The following is a 16,178-nucleotide window of genomic DNA, read 5'->3' on the forward strand; positions in this document are numbered from 1 at the left end:
GCTCCCCCGTCCCTGGGATTCTCCAGGCAAGAACGCTGGAGTGGGTTGCCATTTCCTTCCCGCTAAACATACTCAAATAGAATTTAGATGTTCCAGTGAACAGCAGTATAGTCTGTATGCTCCATTCTCAAGTCCCTCAGGGTGACTTGAGCATGTGGAGGGAGGTTGGAGCACTTAAGCTGCTCCTCAGGACATACGTGGGTCCCCAGGTCTGTGGCTGTTGAAGCTGTATATGATGTCCTGTGTCCTGGCCTTGTTGTGTGACAGTTACTGCTAACAAGCTTGGCTTTGGCTTGACCATCTTTGAAACTAACCTCTCCCTCAGCCCCTCCGATTGCCTCAATCAAACCAACAGGGCTGTTAAAGAAATGGTCACAGTATCACTGGAATAGGCAAAGGCAATTACTTTGTATTTTCTACAGATGTACTGATTGTAAATTTCAAAAAAGGCCTTTGTGGAAAGGACAGTCCATTAATAAACCACATGATGTTTAATTATATGTGGTTGGGAACTCTACAGAGGAACAGCCCAGTCAAACAGGGCATCAAAATCAGAGACACAGTGGCTGGTGCAGAATTTCCTTTTGAGTTCCAGGTACAAAAATCCAAATCCGGAGTGCCGTATTCTCACACTCCGGTGCTGCCATAATACTTAATTATTGCTGTCGCTGGAGTGTAACATGATCTTAGAAAATGTCACACAAGAATTCCACCAAATTGTTTGTTTCATTACTCTTCCTCCTCCTCCCCAGGTTCTGTTTCTTGGCTGTGTTCTTTTCTGTAGTTGCCTTTCTCTCTTTCCTCCCTATAAGAGGCATTGTGAGGTTGAATTCACCAGGTGTGCAAACTTCCTCCCGCATCTGACACTCCTTTGGCAGAAAGCACAGGTAGCACAGCAGGTATTGTCAGGGTCAAGTTAAAAAATAACAAAAGCTGCCAATGCACATTTCCTTCTCGTGGTGCCTGGCATCAATGGGCTCTCAAAAAGACTGCTGTGGCTTTAGTATTTCCCTTTTTACAGCTAGCATGAAATTGGCAATCCATCCACGGCTCACCTCCTCTGTCCTCGGTCTTTGTCGGGACCAGAGGATGGCTGGCATTTCTCCTGGTTCCAAGACAGGGAAGGTAGGGACAGGAGCAGAACAGTGAACAGCATTATTCTATTTAGAAAAAGTTAATTGGAAAAAAGTACTGTTGTTAGATTGCAATTTAAACCTCAGTGGTCACTGTTAGGTCCTTGATTCATCGGAAGCGAACTGACTTGGTAAAGTATTGGATATACTTGATCTCTGTGGTGATCTTTTAAAACTTAAAACCTGAAGGAAATGTGGTACTGTAAGTAGTGAGTTATATGCCAGGTAAGTGCCAAAGTCTTCCCTGCTAAAAACTTAGAAACTAGTTGATTGTGAGAGAAATAATACCAGCATTCTTTTTTTTGCTTGTTTTTGTTTTACTTTTCGTAGTATAGTAATAATCCTAGTAAGGAAAAATAAAGTAAATATATATGTCTTAAAAATCAGACATGCCACGGTCATTAGAAAGCTTTGTCTACAGTATGTCTAGGTTCATGGCCCTTTCTAAGAGGGAGTGCCCAGACTATTCCCAAATTTTTCTCAGAATGGTGGGATCTGCAGTGACGTTCCTGAACCTCATCAACAGCTGGTGCTCCCAACAAGCTCCTAATGCGTTGTTATATAAAAGTGAAATGTAATGTTCATATCAAGTTTCCCAATGGTTTTCTACACACATGTTCATATATTCTTTAACAACACCATGGGATTATATGTTCACTGCATTCCTTAATTTACTGTGCAAGTCTTTATTTCTTCTGTGTTCACGATGCCTTTTTTATGGTTGACTCCAGCGAAGAAATTCCTGAAGAAAGGAGATCACATTCATATATAGGTATGTGTATAAATATGTGTAACACAGACACACACCCACCCACATCCTTTTTGTTGTTGTTAACTTTTCATGTGTCTCTGTCATCTCACTATGTAGGATAAAAATTTCAGAGGATTTCACTTTAAGCTTATTTTCATCCCTTCAGTACCTAGCCCAGGGCTTGGAATATGGCAGGTACTTAATACAAAGAAATTGTTCCTACGTAATGACGACTCATACAACTACAGGCAAGACCAGAGGGCATTTATCTGTCAGCTCTGTGCCCTCTCTACCTCAACAGAGCCCTTACTTTGGTCTCTTATCTAGTCTTCCTGCTCCCCACCTTCCGATCTGTTTGTTCATGTTGCTCTTAGACTTACTTTCTAGAAACCAAATCTATAACACATACAGGCCATGGGGTGAAACCTTAACATCTAAGCTTAGCATTTAAGATTCTACCACAGTGCTTTTCAGATTTTAATGTGCATACAAATCACCTGGGGATTTCCTTAAGGCAGATTCTGATCTGGTAGGTCTGCGAGTGAGGCCTGAAGATGTGCATTTTTAGTCATCTCCCAGGTGATACAGCTGCTGCTGGTCCTGGACTGTATTTTGCGTAGCTGGTTTCTACAACACTTGACTTAGCCCAGGTGTTAAATGGCGTTTTAGCTCATCTTAATTCACTCCCCACCCCATACCCTACATTCTAGCAAAACTGTTGTTCTTGACATTCTCTGGCAATTCTCCGACTTGTGCTTTGATTCATGTCATATCCTTTCTGGCTGCTAAGCCATTACTCATTCTTCCGGAGAGCTCAAATATCACCATCTCTGTGAGGCCTTCCAGCTCAGCTGCCCCTGCCTTGGCCGGCTAATCCCGCTGTCTTCCAAATTCTCGCAGCACTTTGCTAGTGCTGATGTTTAGCACTTATTACAAGTTATCATAATTGTTTGTTTACATGACTGTCTTTCCAGCTAGACCATGAGCTACAGGGCAGGGAGCCAGGCCTTACCTATCTTACAATCTCAGCGCTCAGTATAGAGCGCAGCACACACAACAGTTTCCTAAAAAATACTGGTAATTCAACTGGATTTAATTGAACTGGATTTCTTAGTGATGAATATTTTGAGACAAAAACATATCTCGACAAAACTGATGGGAAGTCATGAAGAATCGTAGTCACTGTAATATTATTATTGTCATTATTAATGATGTGTATTATTGATCTATTAATATTAGATGCTTATTACATACCAGACATTGTGCTAATCACTTACATACAAAGTTTCATTTAAATTTCACAACTTGTATTTTAGATAAGGGCATAGCCACACAGTTCAGAGGATATGTCCGTTGCCGCAGCCCCAGGAAGTGACAGAATTTGAACTTGAAACCTAACTCTCAGGTTCACTCCATGCTCTTAGCCATTTTACTGGTGCTGGAAGAATAGTCTTGCTCTAAGGCTCTGTGAGTGTGTCTTCCTTCACTGATTATATGTACTCTAAATGCAGCAGGGTCTTCCTCTGAGGGAGGGACCCTAATCTCTTTCTGTACTTTAGACTCCTTTAGCAGTCTCACAATGCTTATAGACTCCTCTGAATAATATTTTTGAATGTATTAAAAAACAAAATTACAAAGGAAACCAATTTTTTGAAATACAGTTATCAAAATTAGAAAGAACCCCAAAGCTGTGACAGAGTAATTTGTGCCTTTCTTTATTTATGCCTTAAATAATAAGATCTACCGGTGAGACTAATAATGAGGTGGGGTTTTTTTTGTTTTTTTCTGGCTGAGCCACACAGCTTGCAGGATCTTAGTTCCCCAACTAGAGATTAGGGATTGAACCAGGACTCATGGCAGTGAAAGCACAGTCCTAACCACTAGACCTCTAGGGAATTCCTAGTCTAATAATGACTTTAATTTTGAATTATCAATGGGGCTAAACAATATTTTGAGGTATCTACAACTGAAATATGATGAAAATATCCATGATCTCTATTTAAGAAAAAAATCATAGGTATTATTTCAGATACTATAGGTTTTTGCCTGTATTTACAATGGAAAAAAATTTCTTTCTTTTTCTTTTTTTTTTGGCTGCACCATGGTGCATGAAGGATATTAGTTCTCGGACCAAGGATCAAACTCATGTCCCCTGCATTGAGCATGCAGAGTCTCAACCTCTGGACCACTACAGAAGTCCCATAACTTTTAAAAAAATGTGATTTATTGATGTATAGTTGATTTAAAATGCTATATTAATTTCTGCTGTATAGCACAGTGATTCAGTTATACCTGTATTTTTTTTCATTTTCTTTTCCATTATGGTTTATCACAGGATATTGAATATCATTCCCTGTGCTATACAGTAGACCTTGTCCATCATTCTATATATGATAGTTTGCATCTACTAATCCTCAACTCCCAATTCATCCCTCCTCCATCCCCTTCCCCTTGAACCACAGTCTACCCTCTATGTTTGTGAGTCTTTCTGTCTCACAGATAAGTTCCTTTGTGACATAAGGAAATACTAACTTTAAATAAGAGATTAGTACAGTTAAAGATGTGATTTTTACCCCCCGATCATGAACCTCCAGAATTTTATGCACAGACACTATGGATATGTGTTTGTGGGGTCTGGTCCTATGAGCTTCAGGTTAAGAACCCATGTTCTAGGGCAAACGGGTATTCTACCTTTTTAAAGAGGTTGAGGTACTCATATCCATGCATAGAAGTCAGTCATATGTAAAAAAGTATTACGTACATAGAAATGCCACAAAGTCACTGCCAAGAGGTATGTAGGCATGTAATAGAGGGGAGGAAGAGGATAATCTGGCAGCAATAGAGCTCTGCAACAGGTAAGAAGCCCTGCTTTTGGGGGGTGAACTCAGAGATTTTCAGAAGAGGATGCAGAAAGTATACTTGGAGGAAACTCAAGTGTACATAAAAATCTTAGGAGGGACTTTCCTTGTGGGTCAGTGGTAAAGAACATGCCTACCAATGCAGGAGACACAGGTTCGATCCCTAGTCCAGAAAGATCCCATATTCTGCATTTGGAGCAACCAACCCCCTTCACCACCACTGTTACGTCTGTGCTCTAGAGCCTGGGAGCTGCAACTACTTAAGCCCATGTGCCTAGAGCCCATGCTCCGCAAGAGAAGCCAGCACAATGAGAAGCCTGCATGCTGCAACTAGAGGATAGCCACTGCTTGCTGCAGCTACAGAAGAGCCCTTGCAGCAGTGAAGACCCAGCATAGCCAAATACATAAATAAAATTATTTTAAAAACAGAAGTCTTAGGAATTGGGAAATAAATTCTGTAGTTGTTCCCGGGAAAAACATACTGTTTCAGTCCCATACTGAGGTGCATGAAGGGCCCTATGCCTGGAGTCATCATACGCTGGTGAAGTGGGCACTGTCCTCATCTTTCTGTATTATATATATGCTGATGTACGGCAAGGGTCCTCAGGTCTACCAGCCTCTCTCTACTTACTTCGACTGATTCAAATGGCAGTGTAAACCCAAACCTAGTGTATATCTTTATTGACTTTGAAGAGATAGGCAATCCAAAATTTGGTGCTTTGATCACTCTAAGCTGAAAATTTGTCATTCCAATGGCATCAAATGCCTCCGTTTGGCATTCAAGTACACTAAGATAGGATCCTTTTTTTCTCTTAGGATCTTATCTCCCTTTTTTCATTCACTTTATAGTCTTGGCAATTGAACCTATTAAAATCCTTTGCCCACTCCCACTTTATTCTCCTTTGTAAATCCCAACACCAGTAATATCCTTTCCTCTTATCTCAGTCTTCTAGCCTATTCTTTCTTTAAGGCTCAATTCAAATTCTGCCTCTTCCATGAAGATTTTCCTGGAACTACTTCTGTCAGTCACAGCCTCTACGCTGAAAGCAGTCTCTTCCTCTCTGGAACACTCATAGCATTTTATCTATATTTCTTTTATGATATATAACTTCAGTGTTACTATAAACAACAATAGTTGTGGCCTTTGAAGAAAAATCAAACTAGAAAAAGTACCCAGTTATGGGAGGAAAAGTAGAGAAGAGAAGAAAAATCAGTATTTAAGGCCCTAAATAATTCTATATCAATATACAGAATATGAGTAATAACATGAACTTGGAGTATTAACCAAAGTTGTAAATGTAATGGCACAACTATCACACAAATGGTATAATAGGATTATGAACAGAATGAGGGAAGTAAAATATATACATATTTTTTGGTTAATAAATTTAAAAATTTACATTAGAGGTAGAGGGAAAGTTTAAGAAGATATCCAGTATAAAATACCAGCTTGGAATGACATGATCAGAGCCCTCCTTATGAAGATTACTGTGGTGGAGGCTGAAGGATGGATTAGAGAGAGATTTAAAGCAGAAAAACCAGTTGGCAGCCATTTAAATAGTCCAAGTGAGGTATAATAATAAATATCTACTTAGGACTTCAAGATTTCAGGTCTAGGTGCCTGGGAATAAGATGGTATTTTTAAGAAGCACGTGTAGTAAGAGGATTTGGGGGTAGTTTCAGGATAAGAAAGGTTTGTGTTCTAAGAGCTTTTGGGATACAGGAAAAGTGAGAGCCTTCCAATCAAGGAATAAACATTAAATGCAACTGTAGACTGAATTACTACAGACACCATGTCTCAGTCATAACTGAAGAATTGCAAGCAGGTCTGGGTTCATACTTTAAATATGGTGACTATGCAAATTCTCTCATTTGAAGAACACTGGAAGAAATGTGGAATATTTAAATCTGAAGAGATAAATGGGGATAATAACTGTCTTCAAAGATAAATGGAGACATAGAAAAAATAAAGAGGTAATTAATTACATTCTGGGGTGAAAGGGGGTGGGGTGGTGGTAAATGGAGTTACAAGGAGAAACTTGGGGGCTTATCCTCAGAAATAATTTAATCACAATGAGAGCCACCAAGCAGTGGGAAGAACTGACCTCCAGAGCAGCGAGCTCTTTATCTGTGAGGCAGGGAAGCAGAAACAGCATGAAACTTTGCTTGTCTATCTTGGAGAAGGAGTTTCCATAGTCTATAGTGCATGCATGTGTGCTCAGTTACTTTAGTGACTCTTTGTGACACCATGGACTGTAGCCCACCAGGCTCCTCTGCCCGTGGAATTCTTCAGGCAAGAATACTGGAGTGGGTCGCCATGCCCCGCTCCAAAGATCAAACCCTCATCTCCTGTATTCCAGGTGGATTCTTTACCCACTGAGCCACCTGGGAAGCCCCCATAATCTATAGTAGAGAGTTTAAATTACAGGATGCTTAAGATATCTTGCTACTCTAAACTCCTCAGCTTCTGTTCTCCAAGAAAACCTTTCTTATTTCCTCCTGCCCTGGCAGGAATGAGCCCCCTTCTCTGTGTTCATGAAGCACCCCCAGGGCTACCCTTGTCACACTGGTATCACCCAATGTGGTAATAGCTTATCTGTCTTCCTCAGCAGACTGCCATCTCTTTGAGGGTAGGCATTGTCTTTTAACTATACACGTCCATCACCTAGGGCAGTTTTCAGACAGAGTGTTAGCATTCAATAAATACTTTTTGACTGATGAATGAATAAATGAATGCAAGGGATTTAGGTTCGACTACTACAAAATGTGGGCTAAAGAGAGCAAGAGCTGGGAGGTTTCAATCTGCAAAGTTACCTTCATGGGAAAGTCTCATTCTCCTAAATAATATGATTTCTTTCCATCTTCTTCTCTAGTGCAGACTCAGTTAACAGACATATGAGGGAGTTTGATTATGATGGAATGATATCAACTTATCAGAAAAGTCAGAACGTGCTTGCTGAGTGACAAAAAATCAAGGGATTTCAAAGTTGCATTTGATTTTTATGTAATTAATAAAAATTTAAAAGCACACAAACCTCAGTGGCTATTAAAAGTTCAATAGCCAGAAACACACCAAGGTGCATACAGAAAAGAACAGGATAGAGTCAGCTTACACAGTTTGTGAACAGTAGAGCATCATGTGATCACACTCACATTCTTGGGAATCATCTGACATTGAAGGTGGTTCTCCCGAGAGATCCAGTTTCTCACCTAGCCTTTGATATTATTTGCACACTGATTATAATGCCCACAGTTGTCAGTCTGTGTTAATGCAGACTGTTGCTGCACTTGACACGAGGCTGAACTATACGGTTCCTCTGGTGGGGAATGGTCTAAACAGAGCTGGTACTTGGAGTGAGTGGAGATGTTCCTTCCTGCTCGTTCACGTTCAAAGCTGTGTAAGATCTACAAATCAGATCTCAGAACATGTTCTCTGTGCAGCCATCATCCAGATTTGAAATTTATTTTTTAGATTTATGCTGCAGCCAATGAGAAATCACATTTGTTTACAGAGAAAAGAGAGGCAAATATCTTCCTTATGGGGAGAGGAGGCAATATGTTGATTCCTTGGACATTCTAGGTGGCAGACTATCTGCAGTTCCCCTGACTGCCAAGCAGCTTTGGACATTTCTTGGTACCAGCCTAGTCCACACTCAGGTCAGGGGGTGCATGTTAATAAATGTTGTCTTAGAGATGACACCACTGCAAAGAGAACCATTACATCAGAGGTAGGTACTTGTGACTGTAATGGGAGTGATTATATAAAGGAAGTAAATGAGGTAACTATTGCAAGTGTAAAGGTTTCTTAACAACATAATAATTGCAACCACGACTGAGAGTGAAGGTAAACAGATCCCGACATTAATATTAACAGTGTTTCACCAGCCTCAGTGAAAACATATTCAGCTGTCATTTGATTAATTTTCATTAATAATTAAAGAAAAATCTTACCTGTCTAAAATCCCCTATGTTTGCATTATCAGTATTGACATTACAGATGGATCAGCCTGATCATTTGTTTAATTTACCTTAAATTGCCTCATCATAAGAGACTGAAGAAAGCTTTTCTATGAAACACAGGACTGTACATGAGTGTCTGTGTTTATGTGTGTGTGTGAGAGGGCCATGTATGTGTGTTCATATGTGTTTCTGTTTGAGGGATACTATTAACTATATGAGACATGATCTTGAAAGTTTGAGTTTCAATGTGCTAAAGGTTGCATAAACTGACGAGTGTAAATACTATTGTAGAAACAAAAGCCTTAACACACCTGTACTTAGTAGTTTTCACCTCGCCTGAATATCCAGAACAAGAAGTGCATGTTGAACATACTTAGGGATCTATTCTACACGTCTTTACTCCTGTCGCAGCCCCAATCCTATTTACTTTGAATCAAAGTGTATACAGATGCTGAAAGAGTGAACCCAATCCAGTAAAGGGTTTTCCCCTCCATGCATGTTGTCTTACACTTTAGGGAGTTTAGAAAGCAGGGGCAAAATTTCCTATTGGCCATCAGGGATGGACAATTCAGTGAACTGATGATAGTGAATTCTGAGAACAGATTTAATTTATAAGGCCGAGGGATTTGCTCAGTTGCGTCCACCTCTCTGTGACCCCATGTACTGTAGCCCACTAGGCTCCTCTCTGCATGGAATTCTCCAGGCAAGAATACTGGAGTGGGTTGCCATTCCCTTCTCCAAGAGATCGTCCCTGACCTAGGGATTGAACCCGGGTCTCCTGCATCGAAGGCGAATTCTTTACCATCGGAGCCACCAGGGAAGCCTAAGGGATTTAAGCACAATGGGCTTCTTTCTCAGACCAAATTCCCAAGATAGTCAATGACATCCCAATTTGACCTCTTATTAATTTTAAGTTCATTGAAAATTTGGCCAAGGTCTCTTTCCACTCAGCCATATGTGGGCTTAAGGAAACTGTGAAGCTACTGGTTTTACCCTTGAGGTGAGAAAAGAGTGCAGTGGAGAGTAGAGAGATGCTGATTCACAGTGTTCCAGAAAGTGTTTGGGCTCCCCTGGTAGCTCAGTCGGTAAAGAAACTGCCTGTAGTGCAGGAGACCCAGGTTCAACCCCTGGGTCAGGAAGATCCCCTGGAGAAGGAAATGGCAACCGACTCCAGTATTCTTGCCTGAAGAACCCCATGGACAGAGGAGCCTGGCAGGCTACAGTCTGTGGGGTCACAAGAGTCGGACACAACTTAGTGACTAAACCACCAGAAAGTGTTGACGTTAGGCACTTGCTGTTCTCTGGCTTTGTCCTACAGGTCTAAGATCAGCACACTTCCTTGCAAATTGCCAGAAACCTTAAAGGGCCACCACAAACGTTCTTTTGTGAGTAAGACTATTGTAGAAATGACCAGCTTAAGAATCACAGTTTTTAAAATTTGTAAGGAGAGGTTTTAAATCAGCACTCAAGAACTTGGAAATGATGAAAAAGAAAAGCTACCCTGATGATCTCCAAAGCAGTGCTAACCAGAAGGAACACCAGTGATGAAGATCTGTGCTGGTATTCGAGGGTCCTGGAAGGGTATCAAGACTCTTCACTGGACGGTCACAAGCCTAATCTCAAGAGTTGACTCAAGCCTCCCACACCCCATGACAAATTCTCTAAAAGAGCAGGGGATAAGGAAGGACTCAGCAAAGACATCTGTTCATAATTTTCCCAAGCAACATTTTTGTCTATCAAAAGACCAAAGCTGAGTTGAACTTGAGAGTCAGGGTTGGAAACAGAGGAAGCCAGTAGCACCTTTAAACACTTACCTGTTTTGCAAGCCACCAAGGGAGGTAAAACCTGCAGAGAGCATGGTGAGGGCGGCACTAGGAAGGCCCCGCAGAGGTGCTTCATTAACCCAATTAAGCAGGTGGATGGAGAGGGCCTCACTGATAATTTACACCTTGCTAATGAAGCGTGTGACTCTTAATCTCCTCCAAACAAGATACACTCATGAAACTCTGGTGCAAGGAAAGGGGAAATTAATTAGGTGAAAAAACTATGAGATTATAGCAGAGGGATTCCTGCAAGGCAACTGTAACCTGGGCGGTTTTTCATTTTAGCCTTTCTGAAATTAATGGCTGAGCTGTCAAGTAAACAAGTTGTGGTACCTTTTGGGCTTAGAAGATGTTCAAAAGCAGTGCATCATTATGTGTATAATTTTATATTTCTGTGATGCCTTAGAAAATCACTCTAATGGAAATGGTTGCTCTGATGTCTCATGAGTCATTTTAATATATTTGACTATAGTACATCTGTTTATAGTAAGATTATATAAAGAAGATCCACTTACATATTGCCTATAATTTAAAAATGTCAACTTACAAAGTAATTCTTATATCTAATGCAAGATGTGAAGGCATTTTGTGTCCTGAAGAGAGATATTTTGTTTCATGCTTATTTAATTTTATTTTCCAGCTTTATTGAAATATAATTTACATGTAACATAGTATAAGTTTAATTTAACATTTAAGTAACTTAACAATTTATCATTGTGTAAGTAATCAATGATGGTGTTGATTTATACACTTATACATTGCAAAATAATTACCACCCCAGCATTAGCTAGCACCTGCATGATGTCTCATAATTACCTTTTTTTTTTAATGAAAACATTTGAAATTTAGTCTCTTACAAACTTTCAAATATATAATGCAACATTATAACTATAATCATCATGGTGTACATTAAATTTCCAGAACTTATTCATGGATGTTTTTGTCCTTTGACTAACAGCCCCCTATCTCCCCAACCCCCCAACTCCAGGTAACCGCCATTCTAGTCTCTGCCTTGGGAAAGAAATATTTTAAATGACTAATTAGAATTATTACATGAATGATATTATCAACTTAGTTAAGGAAATGTAATGACAGTAGCTAACATTTATCAAGTATTTGTACATATCACATACTAACTCGAGTCTACATAACAGCTCAATGAGGGAGCTCATCATTATTAGTTCATTTGTTTATAGATGAGTAAGCTAAGGCCAGAGAAGTTACATGAATTGTTTATATCATGCCATATATTTTCTTGCTTACTAGGAAATGAAATAAACTAGATATTAAAGCCAGAAGTTAATTTAAATGGTGTTTATTTCAGGGGATTTCTCATATTTTTGATAAAGTATAGATTTGGATTTAAATTTACTGTCATTCACTGTGATCTTGGGAAAGTTACATCTCTAAGTTTCAGTTTTTCATCTCTAAAATAGATGTTATGGGGACTTACCTGGTAGTCCAGTGGTTAAGATTCCTCAATTCCACTGCAGGGGATGCAGGTTCAGTTTCTGGTTGGGGAACAATGATTCCCCATGCCACGTGTTTTGGTCAAAAAATACTTTTTTAAAAAAAATTGGTGCTATGATTCCTGCCTCATCAGACTAAAATGAGTCTTCCCCTCGATACTGCGTGTGCTGCACCATGACACACTCAGGGCTCATACATGTTGTCCTCTTGACATGTCCATTTCTTGGGTCTACATGGGACTTCATGACAGACTGTTGGTCTCTTAGCTATAATTACATAAGGACCTATAAACCATTGCTTTAAAATACTTTTATTCCCTACCATATCTAAACTAAACTCCATGTCCCAAGGCTCCATAGGTTGGTCTTCTGCTGTTTTAACTCCTGTCCTGTGATCTAGGTCAGGTGGAATTTTCACTGTGAGCGTTCCTACTTCTGTCTGTACACTCTTTACTTTCTCCCTTTTTGGAATGCCTTCCTCTTTTCTTTCTGCCAGTCTAGATCTAGTCATCCCATGAGACTCAATTCAGTTCCTAAAATTATTCATCCACTCACCTATCTACCTTGGTCCAAGAACATTTCTCCACCAGGTGTCAAGCACTGGACCAAGTCATGAGGATACAAATGAGTCAAGGTCCCGAGTTTCTAGGAATATGTTGTTTAGAAGGACCAACAGACACATAACGGGGCCATTTAGCCCATACAAAGGGAAGAACGTACTGGCAGTGATACAGTGGTAAGGGCATGCTTAATGCTGCCTGGTGTTAGGGTGACATGCGAGCAGGAGTCTCTCAATGTGGATAAGTTTGGGAAGGTGAGGATGGAAGGAACTCAGAGGCATAGAGTTGTGAAATGTCAGAAGATGTTAGGGGACCATCAGGTTCTCTAGTCCTACTGAGTTGGAGTCTGTGTTGGGAGTTAAGTTTCCTGTGCTTTTTTCTCTGGATGGTGGAAATCCTGTGGATCCTGGGAGCTTACATTCTAAATGTAAATGGTGGATTATAGGAGAGCAAGACTAGAGGCAGGGAGATGAATTAGAAGTCCATTGCCAGAAATGAAGACACAGATGTAGAGAACAAACATGGACACCAAAAGGGGAAGGGGAGATGGGATGAACTGGGAGATAGGGATTGATATATATACTCTACTATGTATGAAATAGATAACTACTGAGAACCTACTGTAGAGCACAGGGAACTCTAGTCAATGCTCTGTGGTGACCTAAATGGGAATTCTTGAAGAGAAAGGAGTACCAGACCACCTTACCTGTCTCCTGAGTAACCTGTTTGTGGGTCAAGAAGCAACAGTTAGAATCAGACGTGGAACAGCTGACTGGTTCAAAATTGGGAGAGGAGTACAATAACATTTCATATTGTCACCCTGCTTATTTAACTTATATGCAGAGTGCTTAGTCGGCCAGTCATGTCTGACTCTTTGTGAAGTCATGGACTGTAGCCCACCAGGCTCCTCTGTATGCAGAGAACCTCACACTAAATGCCAGATTGTATGATCCACAAGCTAGAATCAAGGTTGCTGGGAGAAAAATCAGCAATTTCAGATATGCAGATGATACCACTCTAATGGCACAAAGAGAAGAGGAACTCTCTTGATGAGAGTGAAAGAGAGTGACATAGCTGGCTTAAAACTCAACGTGAGAAAAAACTAATATCATGGCGTCTAGTCCTATCACTTCATGGCAAAATAGAAGGGGGAAAAGTGGAAGCAGTGACAGGTTTCATTTTCTTGGACTCCAAGATCACTGTGGATGGTGACTGCAGTTATGAAATTAAATGACGCTTCCTCCTTGGAAGAAAAGCTATAACAAACCTAGACAGTGTATTAAAATGCAGAGACATCACTTTGCCTACAAAGATCCATACAGTTAAAGAGATATCACTTTGCCTACAAAGGTCTGTATACTGGTTTTTCCATTAGTCATGTACAGATATGAGAGTTGGACCATAAAGAAGGCTGAGTGCTCAAGAATTGATGCTTTCGAACAGTGGTGTTGGAGAAGACTCTTGAGAGTCCCTTGGACTACAAGGAGATCAAACCAGGCAATCCTAAAGGAAATCATCCCTGAATATTCATTGGAAGGATTGATGCTGAAGCTGAAACTCCAATTCTTTGGCCACCCAATGTGAAGAGCTGACTCACTGGAAAAGATCCTGATAGTGGAAAAGACTAAGGGCAAAAGGAGAAGAGGGCAGCAGAGGATGAAATGGTTAGATAGCATTACCCACTCAGTTCAGTTCAGTTCAGTAGCTCAGTTGTGTTCGACTCTTTGCGACCCCATGGACTGCAGCACGCCAGGCCTCTCTGTCCATCACCAACTCCTGGAGTCTACTAAAACTCACTGAGTCAGTGATGCCATCCAACCATTTCATTTCAATCACCCACTCAGTGGACATGACTTTGAGTACGCTCCAGGAGATAGAAGAGGACAGAGGAGTCTGCTGTGTTGCAGCCCTTGGGGTCCCAAAAGAGTCAAACACGACCTAGTGACCGAGCAATGACAACAGTAAATGAGAAAGGAATCCAAAAAAGAGGGGATACATGTATACGTATGGCTGATTCACTTTGCTTAGAGCAGAAACTAACACAGCATTGTAAAGCAATTATGCTCTAATAACAATTAATAATAATAATTTTAAAAATCCATTGCTAAAGTTCAGCTGAGAAGAGATGAGGTTGGCTCTAGGGCTGTAGCTTTGAAGGTAGCCAGAGATCAACCTGCCAATTATAAAGAGATTTAGAAGGTAGAAAATAGAAAGCAATCACTAAAACTGATACATAGTAGACATTCAATAAATAATTGTTGCTTAAATGAATGAGTAGGGGATTCCCTTGGTGATCCAGCAGGTGAGAATCTGCCTAGCAATGCAGGGGACACCAGTTTGATCTCCAATCTGGGAAGATCCCACATGCCTTGGAGCAACTAAGCCTGTGTGCCACAACCACTGAAGCCCACCTGCCTAGAGCCTGTGCTCTGCAACAAGAGAAGCCTCCACAATGAGAATCCCTCACACCATAATGAAGAGTAGCCCCTAGTCACCACAAGAGAAAGCCCTAGAGCAGCAATGAAGACCCAGCACAGCCAAAGGAAAAAAAGGTTTAAAAAAAATGAAAGAGTGTATGTGCTTTTTTGGTTATTTTTCTTCTATGGTTGCAATTTCTTCACAACCCTCTGAAGATGTTAATTACAGTTGTTTTGGAAGTCTTCCCTCACCCGCATTCCTTGCCTTGTCTCTATTTCCTCTGAGCCTTGAATTTCTGTTGCTCTTTGGTCTCCATCTATAATGGCAGAAGTTTTCCTCAAAAGTGGAATGAGTCTGGCATGTCAGTTTATATTTAAACATAAGGTACTAAACGCTGATTGGAAACAGCACGTGCACGGGCAACATTTTGTTGACTATTGGGGTTCACCATAGGGTAATTAGGCAGGACCTGGTCTTTACATTTAGGGACCTTAAGTTTTCAATATTTTTCACCAGATTAAAGTTCAATTTCACCAGAGAAGAATTTTTAATTTTCTTGCCTGAGGGTATAAACAAGTGTGATATTTGGCTGGTACACACTAATACAGCCAGACTGGTTGTTAAAGTATTGAAACTCTTTACTGGTATCATAAAGCTACTGCCCTGAGCCACGCTGACCCTCTGAGACTCATTTTCCCTATAACCAGCAATTAAAGGGTCAAAGCCTGAAGGGCTTTGCCTCAATGCTAAGGCCAGTGTCCATTCCAGCTGATTAGTGTCTGCGATGTACTGGTTATAATAATATATTAAGAATAAGGCCTATATCTGGGATTCTGGAAGAACAGGAAAGAGAGCTGGGTGGTTCTGATTTGCATGAGATCTTTTAATCATGCTGTATTTTTCAGAACAGCATCTCACCCCTGCCCCACTCCTTAATTTGTAAAGCCCATGTCCATGGCCAGAGGTCTCCTGGTTCAGTTTCTTCAGAGAAATACCTTCCTATCTCCTGCTGGAGTGAGAGATGTCTGTGGTGTGAGGGTCACCTGACTCCTGGATGAACAGCCACCCACGGGGGACTGTATTCTTCAGTGTAAAAGCTAATTCAACGTTTTTCGTAGTATCTGAAGCCTCTGAATCCTGACCCCTTCTTGGGTTCTGTGGCACAATGCCACTTGCTTTGTTTTATTTTGTTTTTGGTCTTTCCCC

The 16,178-nt window shown here is 40.6% G+C and overlaps 1 long non-coding RNA gene across 1 annotated transcript; it reads right to left on the reverse strand.

Moving 5' to 3' along the window:
• Positions 1-852: 852 nt before the first annotated feature.
• Positions 853-10,661, reverse strand: LOC147364291 (uncharacterized). Its single transcript, XR_015133553.1, has 2 exons — positions 10,517-10,661; positions 853-1,875 (listed from the first exon to the last, which is right to left on the reverse strand). It is a non-coding gene; the product is annotated as an uncharacterized LOC147364291 (long non-coding RNA).
• Positions 10,662-16,178: the final 5,517 nt, after the last annotated feature.

Source organism: Bos grunniens, chromosome 10 (genome assembly GCF_055505025.1).
Source record: "Bos grunniens cultivar Pamir isolate PY7600 chromosome 10, Bosgru_T2T1.0, whole genome shotgun sequence".
NCBI lineage: Eukaryota > Metazoa > Chordata > Mammalia > Artiodactyla > Bovidae > Bos > Bos grunniens.